The sequence below is a fragment of the Poecilia mexicana genome, unplaced genomic scaffold, assembly GCF_051168715.1.
Source record: "Poecilia mexicana isolate PSO_F unplaced genomic scaffold, ASM5116871v1 scaffold_13, whole genome shotgun sequence".
NCBI lineage: Eukaryota > Metazoa > Chordata > Actinopteri > Cyprinodontiformes > Poeciliidae > Poecilia > Poecilia mexicana.
In genome coordinates, this window is record NW_028263382.1 from 29,487,811 (window position 1) to 29,506,472 (window position 18,662).

An 18,662-nucleotide genomic window follows, 5' to 3' on the forward strand; every position below is an offset into this window, starting at 1 on the left:
ATATATACACATTTTTAAACCTACTTTACTAGGCCTACAAAGAAATAAAAGTGAATGAAACAAGATGTTCAGATTCTACATTAAACAGCATACATTGATTTTGACTAACGTATATTGAAAGAGGTTCCAAGAAAAGAACCAAGTCCAAAAATGTAGACAAAGACCAAAACACCGAATGTAGTGCACACTTCATTTCAGTAGATGGCAGTAATGCACATCTAAACATTGATTACCAACTGCCATAAGAGAAGAAGAAGAAAGAAAGGAAGGAAGGATAGATAATACTTTGATATCTTAAATTAACACAGTTTTTTAATAGAATCTAATACTTGAGTGACATTCTGGTCCACACTCCATACCAGATGGTGGCGGTAATACATTTTTGTTGCTTGCCAACCGCCAATAAACATCAAAGAAGAAGAAGAAGAAGAAAGATTAGTCTCACCAGGTGAGACTAAGTAACTGAGTAGAAGCAGCTGGCTAGAAGCAACCGAGGGAGGCTGACGACACAACAGGGAAACAACAAAAATGTTGGAAGAAATAAATCATGAGAACCTCAGAAACTCCAAACTAAGGTAAGAACAGTAAACTAATATCCAAAAGATCAATACAGGCATTTAAAATACTAGTCTTTGTCATGTTTTGGAGCGATTGTGTTACTTACCTTCTTCCTCGGGAAAAGGGTTGGACCAATGGAGCTGAGATGGTTGCTCTCACACCAGCGAGCAAGCTACCCATCATCTGGTTGGCCTGATATTGCGGCGACCCCCTCAACACATGACGGTCGACCGAACAGGTAGAAGTGAGTCTTGTGTTTTTCTGTATCTTCCTAGAGTAATGCAGAGTAACGTCTTACCTGAGCACCTGCTGGATTCTTGAGTTTTAAAACACAGCTCAAGGTTCTCATTCTCCCCAAATTCAAGCACTTGGACGCTCCTTGTCCATTGTCAAAGTCTCACTCCAGCTGGTTAATGTCTGGTTTGGTTCTAGCCAAATTGAATGCGTCTGTATTGTGGGCGGACATGAGGATACGCTCTTAAGTTTTATTGGCGATTAGCAAGAAAAGATTGGTGGATTACCCCCACCTACTGGTACAGAGAATAGCTCAATGTTTCAGTGATTCTTGAGAATAGGGACAGGTCCTATGGATAAAGCACAAATTTTGAATAAAATATACACAAAATATAATTTTTTCAAATATCTGACTAAACTAACCTGGGTCATGTGAGCACAACAATGTATATTTTCATGGTGTTTGCTGAATATTTTTTTATTTTAAATATTGTAGTCGGTGGATGATGCCTGTAAAATCCCTTGTCCAGGAGCAAAACTCAATACATTATAATAGTTTAAAACAATTAAAGAAATACTAAAATTATATATTATAACAATTAAGTATAAGTAGTCGGATAAATAATTATAAAAGTATCAATAAATTGAATTAAAAATAATTTTTATATATTTTCCAACTCCATTGAAATTTGTCCCTAGTTTCTGTCAACACCGTCAGACATGAAAAGAATGTAAAAAAAAAAAAAAAAAAAAAAAAAAAAAAAAATCAGGCATTATTGGGGGAACCAGAACTTCTGAGGACCCCATGACGACTTCATTTCTCGTCCTTTGCTAAGAGGGCTAGTTGGCTCTGGTTAGCTTATGTTATTCTTTAGTTTTTTCTTCTGTTTTATGCCTAAGTTGCTCGTCACAACCATAATGTGTCAACACCATAACTGACAATTTACAGACCTTTGAAAAAAGCTTAATTTTGGTAAACTGTAAAGATTTCATGGACCTGATGAGCTACAATATGGCTTCCTTCAGAATAACATCATATAAATTGAGGTACTTTGGCATTCCGTCAACTCCATCAGTGTTTCTGACTCTTTCAGTGAAATTGTTGTCAAATCTCTCTTAAATGTGCAATTAATTCGTTTTAATGTATTTTACATAAATTGCATTACTTCACATGAATCAAGTGTTTCATTTTACTCACTAGTTTGTCACCACCTTCAGTTCTGTGTCAACTCCGTCATGCATTGTCAACTCCATCAGATGGACTTTTTGTTGTTTTGTTTTAAATAATATTTCTTTTGTTTCTTGAGAAGCATATGTCTGTAAAATGAGTAAAAATATGGTATTTTAAAGATCATTTTATATTTATTTTTGTCAGATGGCCATGACAAAGTTCTAGGTCAGGTCGATTAAAAATTTAATTTTTTAAAAAATGTTGCAACTGGGAGCCTGCACCTTAGCATCTTTACATTTCAAAAACATTGTCATATTTGCATACATAAGGTTGAGAAATAATAAAAAAATATGGGAAAATTAAAACCGATTTTATCCCTATTCTCAAGAATCACTGGTTTATTTTACACGGTTAATATCTTTTGTTAATCGACTTTGTTTTCTTGTATTCCCTGTTGTATAATGAATGATTAAATTAAAAATGTTTCTTTATTTTTTCTAAATTCCCCCAATATTAACCCCCTTCTGTCTCATATCTCCAACATACTAAAATCATATTTTCAGATTCTTCACTAACATTTTCCCGTATTGTGCTTACTTATTGTAAATGGTGTATAATCTAGTCCAGTGTCAACAAATAGGTGGAATGTGGAGTTTCATATATTATCAACTTCCCAAAATAATGACCTATGTAATTTTTTTTTTTTGCCAAGTGATTTTTTCCCCGCCCAAATATATATATATTTTTTTCAATAAAAAGGGAGCATGATTTTGTGCAAAAAAAAAAAAAAAAAGACTTTGCCACCACAAGCCATGCTGGATCCATGCTTTCATGTTCTATCAATTTACCACATGAATGTCGGAGTTGGAATGGTTATTTGAGCAACCGTTGCCTCCCTATTATTTTAAACCATCATTAACCCAAACCCACTGACTTGCATGCAAGCGTTTTGAGGGTGAAAGTTAAATCTTGAATCAGGATTTCTGTTTTTCTGACCTGTCCTTGTGGAGACGTCTACATAGACCCACTTAAGCATAATCAACCCTGCATTTTGTAATCTAGCTGACAGCTTCATGCTCTGGTGGTAACTCACTGTACTAATCCTATTACTTATTACTCATATAAGCTGAAGTTGATCCTGCTGTTGACAGTTTCCAAGTAGGAGCAAATTTAATGCAAATAGCATTTTCTTTCTGTTTTATGTTAAACATGCTTTTTGTATAAATGCTTTTGCCCACCATGTATGGATGTAGGTAGTATTTTTTTCTGTCTGTGTAGCATAAGCAAACAAATTGCTCAATTTGTTATGGATGAATGGTCCACTGAAATTTGAAAGGTCTGCAGTTTCTGTTCTCTCTGTATTTTCACATTCTCCTTAAGCATTATGTCAAGGTGACTTGTTTTTAGCTTAAAAAAAGATGAACATGTTGTTTTAATGTTAAATCAGTTTTTAATGCTGCTTTTTATGACATAAAACCCAAATTTAGCACCCTTGTTTTTCTAGTAAATGGCAAATTGAGAAGGTCCAACCAGAACCAGGCTCCCTCTTAATGTTGCTAAGTTACTGGCTAAGGTCAAAACAAAAACAGGTTTCTTTGTGATTATTTGACATTTATTAAACGTAGCAGATGCAGCTATGATTGCTAGGGTCTCAGTTTCTATTTTTATCCAGGGTTTGGTACTATCTTAATGTTTTCTGTCAGATTTTAATTGCACATCTTTTAGAGCTCCTGCTTGTTCAGTTGAGTTGAGTTTTTTTTTTTTTTTATACTGTCTGTTGTGATGTCCTTGGTTTCCTCGGTTCCCTGCCTTTCCGTTTCAACATCTGCTCCAGATTGTAATAGCACACCTGTATTGACTCAATAATCCTCCCATCCAGTGCTCATTTTCCCAGGTTGCTTTAATTTACTGTCACATCCTCTTTTCGCTCCTGCCTCACCATCTGCACTAGCTTTGTGGTGGCTCTGCCTTGTACTTTCTGAGCTTCCATTTGTTTAAGGGATTTTTTTCTCCCCCCTTCTTCCTTTGTCTGTGGCCTTCTTTTGAATTTAGGTATTTTCACCTCATCAGTGTTGACATTTTGACTCCAAATAGCTCTTTATAGGTCTTGCAAATACGTTTTGTGTTGCCACGAGGCTAAGAAATTAAAGTAAGTCTATGGTGAAATGAAGGGCATCACTGAAAAAATGTTAAGTCATGTAAATGTGAACCTTTCTTTTTTTTGTCAGAAAGGTGTTTAATGAATTTCTATTTTTTGTACCCTTTTAAAAAGTAAGATGATATAGTGTTCAAACAGATTATAAGAATATAGTTAAGAAATTTGTAAATAACATGTTTGTACTGATATTTCCCAGCCGGCAGCCATCACTATGAAATTCATTTAATGGGGGAAAAAATCCTTCTTCATTCATTAATCTCATGCTGCACTATGCAGACTCTCTGTCTGCGTTCATTAAGATTCACTCACCTCAGAGTGCCAAACGTTTGAGATAGCCGACACGGCCAATATGCTGATTAATTCAGCAATAATTATCTGACTTGTACTGGGCACTCAAGACTGTTAATTATTGTTAAACTTTCCACCACAAATCATCAGAAGATCATTTTCATACTTGACTTCGTTCATCAACTACAAAGTAAAAACAAGATGATGAAGAGCGCATTAGTTTGCAGCTTCTTCCAGATACAAAATGTGGTTGTATCACATCAGACAAGCGTACTTTTGATACATGAAAGAATTGATATTTTATAAATGCACGTCAATTCTTCGCATTTAGAAGAATTAAATGTCACATTACATTTGCTGCAGTGCTGAAAAGTGATGCATTAAACATACGCATGCATTGTAAGTATCAGTGAAACAGTAGCGTTAGCCAAACGGGCATACAACAGATTTATAACATTCGAAATCAACAGTATACCTGATTAACATAAGCCACACAGTTGCTTACAGTAACTGTATTTTACTTAATTTGTTTAAAGTTTATTGGTATTGCTTTTAGATCCATTTCTGCAATTTAAATTCAAACTTTTTTTTTTGTTCTCTTTTTCTTTCCTGTCACACTGCATTATATGAGAACTACAAGATGCGTCACAGCACCATAAGAAAGGTAAAGAAAAAAAATAGTGATAAATAAGTGAATATTTTTCTCTTTTTCAGCTTGGTTTTCGGTTTCGTTGGATTCTGCATGCTGAGTCACTCTGTTGGCTCAAAAGAAAGTGAGAATAGAATAGGCACTTTATAAAAGTGCCTTTTGTGAAAAGGGCATGTTGTGGAAATCAAACATTGGTAAAGATTATTCTGCATCTTTATACCAAAGTCAGTTTTGAAGTAGAACAACACCCGCGTGGATATCATCATAGAACCTGTCATTAGTTAGACTTCAACACAAGTCTGGAAAAGGAGCAACAAAATGGATTTTAAACGTCTGTGATTCGGCTTGCTAAGGGTTAAATCATCAAGCTCTATGAATTTTATTTTTTGAAAAATGCACTTTCACTTCGGAATAATGGACGGCATTGTGTTCGAAAATGTGTTTTGTCCATTTAAATGTGTGGATTAAAAGTGTGTGTTTATTTATTGGATTCACGGAGGAGCCACAATGGTGCTCATGGTTTACAGAGAGAGCAGAGGCATCCTCAATTCAAATGTAAATTTGGTGAACGGAGGCTTTTAAACATCTGTTTAGAAAAGAGGGAAATTCAGCTTTCCTCCAGTCGTGCGTGAAGACGCGATAACACAAAACTAGAGTAGAGAATTTAGAAATGTTTTATTTTAATCTTTTAGCCTTTCTATATTTTTTTATGTGAATATGCTTTTAACTTAACCCAAATGTATTGATTTAAAATCCTCACCTGCATTTTTGAAATTCCGCCCCGCAGTGGGAAAACAATTAAGGCAAGAGTCACTCCTTTACTTTACACATTTTTCAGCAAATTGTAGGAGATAAGGTTTACAGAAAAATGAGAGAAAACATCTCTGGGAGGGCATAAATCTTTAATCAAACGACGGTGACGTGCCTTGCCTCCAGCACTCCTAGTGACAAGCTGCTGAGCAGATGCAGAGATCTCAGATCTTGCCCCCCCACCACCCACCCTTCACTTTTTCCCTCCTGAAAAAAAAAAGGAAGATAAATCCCCTTCTCTAGTACAAATGTGTCATGGGAGTAGCTCTGCGTGCACCGGAGCTGCTGTGTTTTTCGGGTTCCCTCCTCAGAAACTCCCACGGGGAATCAGCACTATTTCAGCATTTTTGAAAAGGGTAAGAAACAGGAGGCAGCCGAGCACACGCCTAATCTTTTTGCCTCCAGTTAAATATCTAAAAACAGTCCTGGTATAAACACGTAGACATGAGTCTGCTCATTAACGTTACACCAGATTGAGCACAAGTTGAAACGAAAGAATGTCGGTAGGAATGTAAGATTAGTGTAATAATTAATCTGCACACAATCTCTCTTTTTTTTACACTCTTTTTAATTGTAATAAATAATTTATGTTTATTGTGCTCATTGATAGCTCTTCTGGAGTGTCTGTTCTTTAAAGGTTTTACTTCAGGCATCTTGGCAGTTTATGGATTTTATGATAAGTGCTCCTCGCAAAACATGCATTACTGCTGTAGCAAAAGGAGGAAGTGGTTATTTATGAATGGAACCGATTAATGACAGCACAGAGATGGAAACTTTAGTGAGGTAACCATGCAGTGCATTAGACTGTGGACAGGGATTCATGTGTTATTACTGTAATAAGTGCACCAGCAAGTGCGATTTGTATTGCAGTTTCCACATAAAGTGTTTTAATGTACCGTATGCATTCATCTGCAGAAAATATTTTGGCTATAAACGCGGTATCTTAGTCACGGGTTTTAAATCAACAGAGTACAAAAAAAAATGATGAAATATCCACATTAAAATCATGACATTTCTCTAAAATGCACCTATTAATGTAAGTAACCAGATGAAAGGCTGTCTCCCACACAGTCATACAGTCAAACAACACAACGCGTCATAATTTCTCTGTGGCATTAACAATGACTTCAAAGAGATTTTTGCTGTACTCCCTGTGAGTGTTTGCCTCCAAATTCATATGCATATGCACCCACAGGAGCAGGAACGGCATATGAAACACATGAAAAATAATAGGAAGAAGGGGGGAAAAAAACAATAGACAAAGGCAGAAAAATAACAGACATTCACATGAGTGTGCTCACTTTACATTCACGTATACAGCTCTCTCAGCTAACAGGTTATTCTTCAAAAAACTGATACAAAGAAACCAAGATAGGCTGCGGCAGTGTTATGATGCAAAACTTCGTCCTTGTTAAGCTGTTCTCTCAAAAACAAAACAAAAACAGACAGACTGAGACAAAGGAAGGAAGATGGTTCAGCAGCAGCAGCAGCGAGACAAAATGGGAAGTCATTGAATGCTTTAACCTTAAAGTGAGAAATCTCTCTTTCGCACACTCTATCAGAGAGAAAAATGAGAGTATGTTTTGGGAAATGCTGATGAAGGCAGTGGAGATAAATGGAAAGCATTGGATGCAATTCATCACTCTGCATGACTAAATGGAGAATCAGATGTGAGACAGGGTTATATTTCAGTATATACTTATATGCACTTATAAGCTTTATTGTGTCTGTAGGTTGATTTTATTTTCTTCTTGATAGACACGGCACATGAGTAGCTTTATTGTGTCTGAATCGTAAAAATCTTTTTACAGATTTTAAACAGTCAATCTTTAGAGAGCTTCGAGGAAATGCCAACCAGATATAAATACAGTTTATTAAATTATTCATAACGTGAATGATAATGTGATATTTTTATTGTTCCCACTATTGACTGCGTGTACGTCTCTTGCAAAACATGGTCAAAGTGAGAACCGCAGTGGCGTCTTTAGGCCTGGCAGAGTTGTGCACTCTTCCAGATGGATCAGGTTTCAAAAACGATCCTGTCATATCTCTGATGGACTGGCCACATGTCCAGGGCGTATTCTGCCTCTTGCCTAATGACCGCAATTAAAATCAGGCCTAGACGATGGATGGATTGATCTTATTATGCTAGTGCATGACTAAAGCAGATAGTAACTGGATCCAACCATACGTTTAGAGATTTTTTCTAAGTATCTATGACCCTTCTACCTTTATTTGTTGCATCACTTGTCTGATACATTTGGCGTACCTTTATTTTCTATAAACAACATCTAAGCCTCCCTGGTAAGGTCTATTCAGGAGTGCTGGAGAGGAGGATCTGCTGGATATACGAACCTCAGATTCAGGAAAGCAGGTTGGTTGTGCAACACTGGACCAGCTCTACACCCTTGGGCATCTGCTCAGGATGCCTTCTGGACACCTCTCTGGTGAGGAGTTCTAGGATTGTCCCACCAGTAGGAGACCCAGGACATGCTGGAGGGACTATGTTTCTCGGCTGACCTGGGAACGCCTTGGCGTTTCCCCAGAGGAGCTGGCCCAAATAGCTGGGGAGAGGGAAGTCTGTGTTTCCATGCCTAGGCTGTTGCTCTGGAGACCTGTCCTTGGATAAGCGGAAGACGATGAAGAGATAGAAAGGAAAATGTGATTAATACAATCTGGGTGTTATACGAGTGTATATTTTACATGTACAATTTTACAAAATCAAAATATGTTCTAAAAATAACTACACATCCAGACGAATCCATCTTGTATGGCTTTCTTTGTTGTTCTTTCCCATGTTTTTCATCCCAGAAAGTCCCCAGCTCAATACTTCTGTGCTTATCTGCATCTCTCACTTGCATAGAGCCATTGACAGAAATATTGCTACCAATTCCTTTGTGTACTCCTTTTTCCCTTCCACCCAGCTCTGGCTCACTGATTTAGTCCTCTTGTCTAAACAAAGCTAATCATTAAACCTCCGCAAACCCTGTCTATCATTCCCCATGTACTCCTGACTCACTGCTTTTGTGCTTAGCTGTCTTTATTTTCTAGACCGAGTCACTAATACAGCAAACGCTGCAATTAACTTTAGTTTTACTTCAGCTTTTCTATTGGCTTAGTGCTTTTCTGTTCAGTTGTGCCTCTTTCCTGAACAGAGACATTGAGCTATTCGCTGACATTAACTATTTGCTTTTTGTTTGGCTGTTTTCCACCCATAGAAGGTACTCCTGGCCCTTAGGGAGCTTCTGTGTTTTTAGCGTCATCCCTGTTGTCCCAAGCAAGTTGCTCTGAGCTGGTCCACATGGGAGTTTCTTCCTCTTAAAACCCAGTGGTTCTTCTTCACTGTCGACAGAATGCCTCTTTACGAGGAAGAGTCGCAGTAAAGATAACTAATTCTTATATAAAATGACACTTAACGATCAACAATAGGTTATCAGTTGTCTGCCCTGTAGTGTAATTTTGACAGAAGTTCTCCATCTCTCTCTTTGTCTCCATCTTTATCTCTATCTATGTGTATATATATCTATATAATCATCACCTTCCTGAAATAATGGCCTTTTTTTTGACAATCACTGAAGAAAAAAAATGATTTGATTATTTTAGGAAGGTGACAATTTCTAAGCATTTAGTCACTCAATATCTGAAATACTGCCAAACTGGTGGTGTGACCTTTCCTGTGGTAGTTTTCACTCTATCCTGTTTTTTTTAATTTATTTATTTTTAAGCAGTAATGAGGTACAGTAGCCAAACATGAAACTGCTCCTGCGCAAGTAACTCAACAGGTTGTTGCTAGGTAACCAGTGAGTGAGTTAGTTGATGTCACCAACCTTGCTTGAACATCTAAAGCCTTTCCTCTGCCTACATCTCCCAGAATGCAGTGTGGTTTGAAGTTCAATGAATATACTATATATTGAATATTCCATCAGATGTATTATATGTTGATATTAATCACGTCTATGTCAATATGCATTGGTATTGATTCATTGTTCAGCCCTAATGTATATAATTTCAGCTAATGTGGCTGTTTACATGTAGCAAGAAAAATTTAAACAAGCTCTAGGTGTTAATAAATGTAAATAAATTATAGAATTTAGCCTCTGCAATGCAGTGATATTTAATTATGAAGGTGTTGAATATTTTTACATCCCCTGTATCTTGCAAAATGTTGCAAAAGACGGGCCTTTTTGCAAAACATTACCGCAGGTTAATTGGCATTTGCTTTTGGTTGGCCTAAATGTTTACCAGCTAATCTTGAAGCTATAGCGATGGGAGAGGATGGCATCAATCTCAGTAAAACTCGAACCAAGACGTAGTTTGCTGGCAGCTATAAACCAGAAAGCAAACACGCTGTGATTAGCCGAGAGGAGTTAAACAAACTCATCATCACTGCCGCACTCTATTCATACATGTTCCAGCTGCTGAATATCAGTGCTAGAACCGTTTTCATTACAGAGATTGCAGCGTTATTGGTTGTGAGACGTGAGAGCGTCTCTAATTAGTTTAACCACGAACATTATCGCCGCTGATCTATTCTGTGGAGATTCATTAATTTACTGTCTCTCAAAATTCACAGACTGTTTCCTCGGTCAGAAAGCTCTTCCCTGCTTAAATGGTTGAGCTTTCTTCTCATTATTCATAATTTATACTTTTTATGGACAGACAGCTTTAGATGTTCATGATTTTTATATTTGCCAGGATTTGATTTTAGCTTTAGAGACTCTTATATGCCAGTGTTATAGATTTTGAAATGTAATCTCCAGGAAGAATCTTTTTTTATAACCATTTGTCGACTGAAAAGTGAATGTAAAATATGCTTATGAATTCAGGCTTCCAAACACTCCACCTTGCCTTCAAAAGTGACAAGACTCCATCTGCCACACCATCCACAGTTATGAAGTTTAAAGAAAATGACTAGCATTAATAGATTATCATCTACGCTTGTCAGTCTTCTGTGATGCAATCTAAGGGAAGATTTTCCTCTCATTTAGGTTATTCAGTGATTAAAATTTTAGGACATTTTGGGTCAGAATTTTTTTTTTTTTTTTAATCAGACATTTGGAGACCGTGCATATAAAATATGACAAGCCAACCTCAGAAACTCTCTGGATTTTGAAAGTTCTTTGAAATAAATTCACAGGGTGAGATTTCATGGAGTTACAAAAGCCACTGAAACAGACAGGTTTTCTTTTTTTTCCTTTTTTGTCTTTTTTCACGACCCACACAGAGTACATGACAAGCATCCTCACACAAATGGCGCAGTCAGAGATTTATTTATTTATACTTTCTGAAAAATGCTTAAGCCAGAAGAGAACCACAAAGCTTTAGAGAATAAATCAGGAATATTTGTGGGATCAGATGTTTAGGGCTGCTCTGCCGCCAGTGAGGAGCTGCAGTGGCTCTTGGTTAGAACAAAGAGGCTGCCATGTTTAGTCTAGTTTTAAACAACAGCTGTCCAAACAAGGATTCATGATTATCTGTGATGTATCCGGCTACATGCGCTGACATGGAAACCTTCTGCCAAAGCAGTAATTTCACCTGGTAAGGCGGCTATGTTTCTTGAATGCAAGGGAAATAATTATATAGGAGTGCATTGCTGCAGATTTTTCTCTAGAAGTAAAATATCAACTGATGCTGCTTAAAGGAGGACAAGGTGGGAAGTATTGTGTAAAATTAACCTTTTTTTATTAGCTTTATGTCATGTTTTAATGTTATTCCCTCATCCAAAACATGTCTGGACTGATCTTTGATTCTTTCATGCATGCTAGAGGAATCCACAAATCTCCCTTGACAACCTATCAGGGTGCTTCAACGCTTGCCTAACAAAGCCCCGCCTATTTCTACTAAGCTCCTCCATGGAGCTGCAGGCTCCAAACGAACTTCTGTCTCACAGAGCACCTCTTCTCCTTCACCACTCAACTCCTCCAGACTAGCGGCTGCAACAGTTGGCAAACACCTGGTGAAACTACTATATGTCTGCTGAGCTTCTCATATGAACTACTGCTCAGTAGTTGTAAGCGGCAAAATGACGAGCAATGCGATGACATGTTGAAGGCAGTGTGTCAGAGTAGGAACTTCTTAATGTGACAGAGGCCCATTTTCAAGATGTCAAATTAGGAAGTATAATTTCTTTTAAATCCTGTCTGATATATACAGCATTTTTATAATGACTTAAGATGACATACTTACTATATTGTGCTGTAAATGTGCCTGGAAAATGCATAATATTTCCCTCTTCGTCAAATTCTCTATCCAAGGTAATTAATGAAGAAGTAATCCTGAATAAAAAATTCACCAGTATTATATGCCACCTTCTGGGTGTCGATGCTCTGATGAAGTGTGTTAGTAGTGCAGGAATATTTGACAGTGCGCCACCACTTGGCTCCTCTCCTTTGCTTGTTGCTACCAGAGCTAGTAGTTGGTAAGTTAGTTGACACAGAGATGGTAACTAAAGTGCTGAAGCAGCCAAGAAATTTATGATTAGTTCTGGAGTAACTGAAACAAATTATTTTTTATGTCAAGAGACCAAACATCATTTGGTATAGAACCCAAATGATGTTCACCTAAGCTGCAGGTGAAGTAACAAGCTGTTGCACTCGCCAGTGGGTGGTGGTAGACTTCACTTCTTTCATTACTGCTTTGGGTTTTATTAGATATTTACTGCAGCCTCAGGATATATCAAAGCAAACCCATTACTTTTTTCTCCTAGACAGAAGGATGTTGACCACCAGCCAGGCTGGATTCAAACGTGCTGCTATGGATGTGGTCATTAAAAAGAAACAGTTTCTTACTTACAATAATTGTTGCTAACACGTTGGCTATTTAAATTCATTGCAACACTACATTTGTTGTCTTTCCAAATTTTCTTCGTAAACATCTTTATCCTTGCAACTTGTTAAAGGCAACTAACAGAATTTAGATTTTTTTTGTCATTAAACCAAATGATTTTGACAACATAAAATGTTTAGAAATTTTGCCTCATTTCCTATTTCTGACTATTGGTGACACAATGTTATTCACTTATGTTACTCTCATAACTGAAAATATATGTTTGATTCTCCATGGACTTTTATTTCTATACGGATTGTACAAAATATCACTTGCAACACATACTTGACACAGCAGGTTTTTGAAGTTTTTGTTGAAGCAGATAAGGTATGACAAAATTCAAAATTGCATGTCTGGTATTACACAGTCAATGTGCTATTCATTTTCGTAAAAAGATTTCACCTTCTAACTTTTCAGTTTTTATGGTATTGCTTCTCTGCTTTTATTTCTTTTTTTTTTTTTTTAGCTTCTAAACAACATATTTTAGGTCTTTTCACAACTGGTAGTCCAGTAGACTTGTTTCAATTGGGGACCAACATTGCAACATTTATTGCACTTTGAGCTGCTGTGGTTCACTTCAACACTGGACTGTGGCAAATGATCCAAATTTCAGTAAAACTAAAGAAAATTACACAAAAACCTCTAAAGATCCCAAGCACAACTTCGCAAAATGTAAACAGTGGAGTGGTGTCAGATTTTAGAGGCTGTAGGATTTGTCTTTTGTGGTGAACGATCAGGAGGCAGTTCTCCCACTAGTGCTAGACTTGTTTGTTTTAGTTGTATTTATGAGAATGCCCTGCACTACAGTCCGCTTCCTGCCTTTGGAGAAGTCTCCAGTCTGCTTGACATTTGCATTCGAACCACACCAGAGTTCAACTAAACCGGACTAAACAGGGCTGGTATGAATCCACCCTACATGATCGGTTCACTTTGATTTCAGAATTATCCTTTAGTTTTAGCTTGCGCTGTTTGGCTTATCTCTACAGAAGTTCCTGAATGCATTTCTTTCTTTCTATATTGCTTCTAATTTTCGGTGCTTCTGCTTCACTTCAGCTCTTTCAGCACCTTTCAACTCCCACAACCAGCTGACGGCATTCACACTAGCTTTTACATGGAGAGATTAGTACACATCATGTAAAACAACAACAGACCGAACTTAAAACCCTGACCTAGGGGAAAACCCGAGTAAATTAATTCTGGTCTGAGCATCCTGTTAGCATTTGTCATCACTCCCTGACTCTTAAGAATGTGGCAGGATTTAACTGAGAAGTGGGAGTCAGACTCCTATAAGGGGATTTATACAACCTTTAGAGCTGTAGGTTTGCCACCGCTTTTCATCCCAGGAGCACTCCGGCTCATCCAGCTTAATCAGTGACCTACGCAAACACCAAACGGAGTCTATTTCTCTTTGGAATTTTCCAATTACTATGTATTCCGTATATCCCGTCTGCTCAGGGACTGTGACTCTGTGGCTGTGTGCATATCTGACTAAGCTAATAACCTACAAGCTATAAGCTTGGAAAAATCGAGGAGGATGGGGGGAAAAAAAAAGAAAGGCGAAACATTCAGCACTCAAGATCCAATGCATTATGAAAAGGTAAGCCTAGGGTTGTCTTCCTTTGAATGTTTGGCCCTCCCTCTATGAATTATGAACCATAATCACCACAGGCTCCCTGGAGGCCTGCAGATGGATTGGGGGCAAAGTAGACCATCTCAGCCAGAAGTGTCTAAGGCCGTCTGGGATAGGTGGGGGGAGTTGGGAGGGATTCACTTGTTTGCGTAAGTGCTGCTCGTCTCCCCTGGCTTCTGTGCACCAGGTTGGTCTCAGGTTAGAAAAATGGACAAAATATGCTTGGCGGGGGTTGGGGGGTGGGGAATCAGATTGGGAACAGGTGTGAGTTTTAGATCCTGACCTTATGTGGTAAAGACTCTTTTCAAAGTAATGGCGAGAAATTGGGGGGAAAGGGAGCAATTACACAGAGTGTCATGCAAAGGGGTCTAAATGGCTCGGCCACCAGAGTGCCTATTATGTGGGTCTGTTCTAGGTCAGGAATTAATGTCTGGCAAGGGTGGAAGGACAGGGAGCCAACTTCACTTATGCCCCTTGATGATTTAATTGCTAATCAGCTGATTGCACTTGGAATAAGAAATTATCTCTCTGGAATGTAATCATTTTTGTGAACGCGGTAGCAGCCAAACAAAGAAATCATCTATTGTGATTCAGCGAGCCTCTACTGGGGCTCTTTGACGGCCCTGATCGCACAAGTTAACTCGACAGGCTGATATGAATTTGCTCTAAAGAAGCTTCGCTCTCTCTGCTCAACACTTGGAATCATATATCCTTTCCTTTGAGGGTCACTTCTGTTTTCTCAAATATTTTCCCCATGGCCACAAAAGTCAAGAATATGACCTCGCTTTCATAAAGATGATCCAGCCTGTATTGTTTTTTTGTTTTTTGTTTTTTTGCTCCGAGTAACAAGAGACAGAGTTGAAACTTTCCTTTGCTATCTTTATAACTTCAAAATGTAATGTTGCCACCTAACACAGACAAATGTAACTTTCTCTTTATAGGACACAGTAATATGATTACCACAGGTGCCATATGGCCATGTTACAATGTTAGCCCTCTGTTTTACACTCAGAGGGTCAGATCAGTGTCTGTAGCAGCTCTGAGAAACACAAACGTTGTCCCTTAGTAATGGTGCAGTTTGAGTAGACACCAAACGGCCAATACTTGGTTAAGAAAATAAATTGACGGATAGGAAAATGCACCAAATGTAGGTCTGAAAAAAGATTTCAGGAAACAGAAATGACCATAAGATTTGGATAACTTCATGACTCTTTTTTTTTAACTTGTCTTCGTATTCACTGTTAAATACATGGTATCATTTTAATAGCACAATCTAGTAACCATTACATTCAGTTTTTATGCAAACATTATATATATGACTTAAATATGATGTATTGAAATTGGGCCTCTGTCTCTTTAAGAAACTCTGACGCTTTCCAGCATTCAGGAAGTTATCGCTATTATTCCTTTAACGTTTCACCAGCATATAATGTAGCTTGTATAATGAGCTCAAGAGATGCGCAGTTCCACAAGGTGTTTGCTAATTGCTGATAGCTAGTATGAAGGAGCTGTGCCTTGAAAGCTGTATTTTGGACAGCTGAATGGTTGCCACTGGAGATTACGTAATTTCTTAAACATGCATGAAAGAATCAAGGCAACACTCCAGGTTTTTGTTTGGCGAGGAAATGACATGTAAAGTTTATAAAAGTCAATTTTACGTAATACTTGCCCTTTAAACATTTGACTTCAGTATTTCTTAGTCAAGTCATAGAATCAAAACAGTTTGCTTACACCTGAGAGAAGATCATGTTTTTTAATGTATTATATATAGAGTAGTTGACCTTTTTCTCAAAAATAAATTGAAGAAAAGATTTTTGTTTGCAGCTGTTTGGCTTGTGACGTTTAGTTAAATGCTATTTGTGATGTCACCTCTAGAGGTCATCAAAACCTTCATGTAGCTCCTTTAACTTCTGTCACAGTAAAAGTAAATTTCTCCTGTCACGGTAAACCTAGTGTCTAATTGTTGAGATGAACCTAGTTCACTCTAAGGGGTGCCGACATAAATGTTAACTCCGTCCAGTTTTGTGGCCAGCAGCTAAGAGAACTGACCTGACCGACTAAATGAACCAAATTTAAATGCTGGACTTTTCAAATATTTGAATGTGATGTTAAGCCTGTGCGACTACATTGCACAGACTTAACCTCTCACAAACACACATTTTTTAGCAAAAGTTTCCAGAACACTGCGTTTCTGTTAAGACACCTGGATATTTCTTTTGTAGCTACACCAAATGCTCTCGCTCTGATTAAAAAAAAAGCTCACCCAAACAGTGAGTCATTCGCACAATTTATTTCCCCATTTAAGAAAAATATATTGATTAGTGTTGCTGTGCTGTGACCCTGACCTTTAACTAACCTTTTAGACATTGTGTGTATCCTTGGAGTCTCATGTGGGCTGCCACTGTTTATCTGATTTATCTCGGAAATAACTTTTTTTTTGTAAGGTTTAAGGGTAAGTTTTTCCTGCCCTGCTGTTTACAGGAGTCATTGTACAATTATTATTTTTTTGTTGTTGGATGGTTCTGAAAAGTATCATTTTTGTTACATTTTGCCCTCTTTGGTGAGGCTGTCTTTATATAAATGTAGTGTGTGTGTATGTGTATATATATATATATACACATAAACAAACGCACTCTTAACCCTTTTTTTTTAAGCAGCAACTTGCTTCCTGCCTTACATTTAAAGCAAACATATTCCTTCTTTTTTCTTTGTGTGTGCTCATGTATATGACATGGTTGATAAATGAGAAACCGTGGCGCTGCCGTTTTGTTTCATGACATGTTCCACCGAAAAGCGAAGATCCATCCTGCAGAGAAACAAAGTGGCTCGAGAAAGCCGTTTCAGACATCGTGGTGGTGCTGCCATGACAAAGTAAATAAAGCGATATCATCCATGAGTCGGTGTGCAGATCCGGAGATAATAAACCAGTCAAAAACTATTGCTTCACCACAACAATGTCCCGGCTTTTACAGGGCTGCCTCAGCAGAAGCCCTCTAAGCTGTACATTATTGATGGGGCTTAAATTGAATGTCTCTTTGTTCCGCCATCGATGGACACCAGGCGTGTGTCAGCTCCACGCAGAGGGTAGCATTGAGTGCTGCGGGGGGTGGGGAGGAGGGAAGAGCATGGGGTGCATGACTCACCCCATCCCATCATGCAGCAGGGGATTCATCCATCACATTAAGAGGTGCCACATCAATCATTAACAAGGAGTCGTCCGTTGAAAGGATGACGGACAGCTCGACAAATAAGTTGAGATGAAGCGGGACGAGGCGACGCAGGCCTTTTTCCACTTTTAAAGCAGTTCATTCGCAGACGCAGCCGTAGCGCATCTAAATGCAACCAGTATAATGGTTCCGGGGAGAAATTTGCTGTAATTCTAAAAAGGAGCTAAATAATAACGGATAATGCGCTCGCGGTTGGAGAGCTTTAACCTCGACTGAACTCGAATCACAGAGTGAATCGGCTGATGCTTTTAGGAGAATCTGAAGTGCTCAGACACGAGCTTCTCTTAATGCTTTTCTCCTGGGTGGTCAGTCACTCTCAGATTCCTGTGTGCTTTTTTTTTTGTTTTGTTTTGTTTTTGCTTTTTCCCAACTAACCAAGTATAATAATCCAGCAGTCTTGGAAGCCTTAGAGAAGATTGTAGCCACGGATGCGTTATCTGCTAATGCGGAACAGGATTGTTTAGCCCTTTGAGGGTTTTTTTAAAATGTTTTTGGTGTCTCTTTATTGTGATGGAAGTTTGCACAGAAACCCAAAACCTTCAACTCTGTTTGCCGTCAGTCATCAAAAAGCACTTATTTAGAATTTTATCTGATAAGTTCACTTTCCTACTGAAGAGATGACGGTACTGAATGTGTTAAATGACAAAAGCTGCTTTGAAGCTTTAGTCGGCTTAAGCCAACAACTTAAGGTGTTTTGGGAATATTTTGCCCTTACATGGTGTGAAACCATTTTGGTTATTTCAGGTTGTGGAAGTTAAACATTGTAGTAATCTTGGGTTTTGTCCTGGTTGGTGGTCAGGTCACAGCTTATGTTTGTATGAGAGTCTGACAGCATGCTAACCTGGAGTAAAAACACATTTTTAGAGTGCAATGGCATGCATAGATAATGTAATATGACAAAAAAAAAGAATAGAATGTAAAACGATAATTTTTATTTGAAACTATTGCTAATCATTGCTAAAATATTGATTACTGCAGCTTTCATATTGCTTTCTTTTTTTTTTAGAACTTTAGTGATCATTTCAAAGTGTTTAATGGGTGAAATACTTAATTGGTTAACACAAGTTTAATCAGCTGATATTAGCTGATTAGTCAGGCTATCTGCTCTGATA

At 37.9% G+C, this 18,662-nt stretch overlaps 1 long non-coding RNA gene across 1 annotated transcript in view; it reads left to right on the plus strand.

Annotated features, from left to right (window-relative positions):
- Positions 1-247: 247 nt before the first annotated feature.
- LOC106913955 (uncharacterized) overlaps positions 248-18,662 on the plus strand; it is a 42,340-nt gene continuing 23,925 nt past the window's right edge. Inside the window, exons 1-2 of the long non-coding RNA XR_001417524.2 lie at positions 248-575; positions 683-796. This is a non-coding gene — a long non-coding RNA (uncharacterized LOC106913955). The remainder of the gene's footprint in view (positions 576-682; positions 797-18,662) is intronic.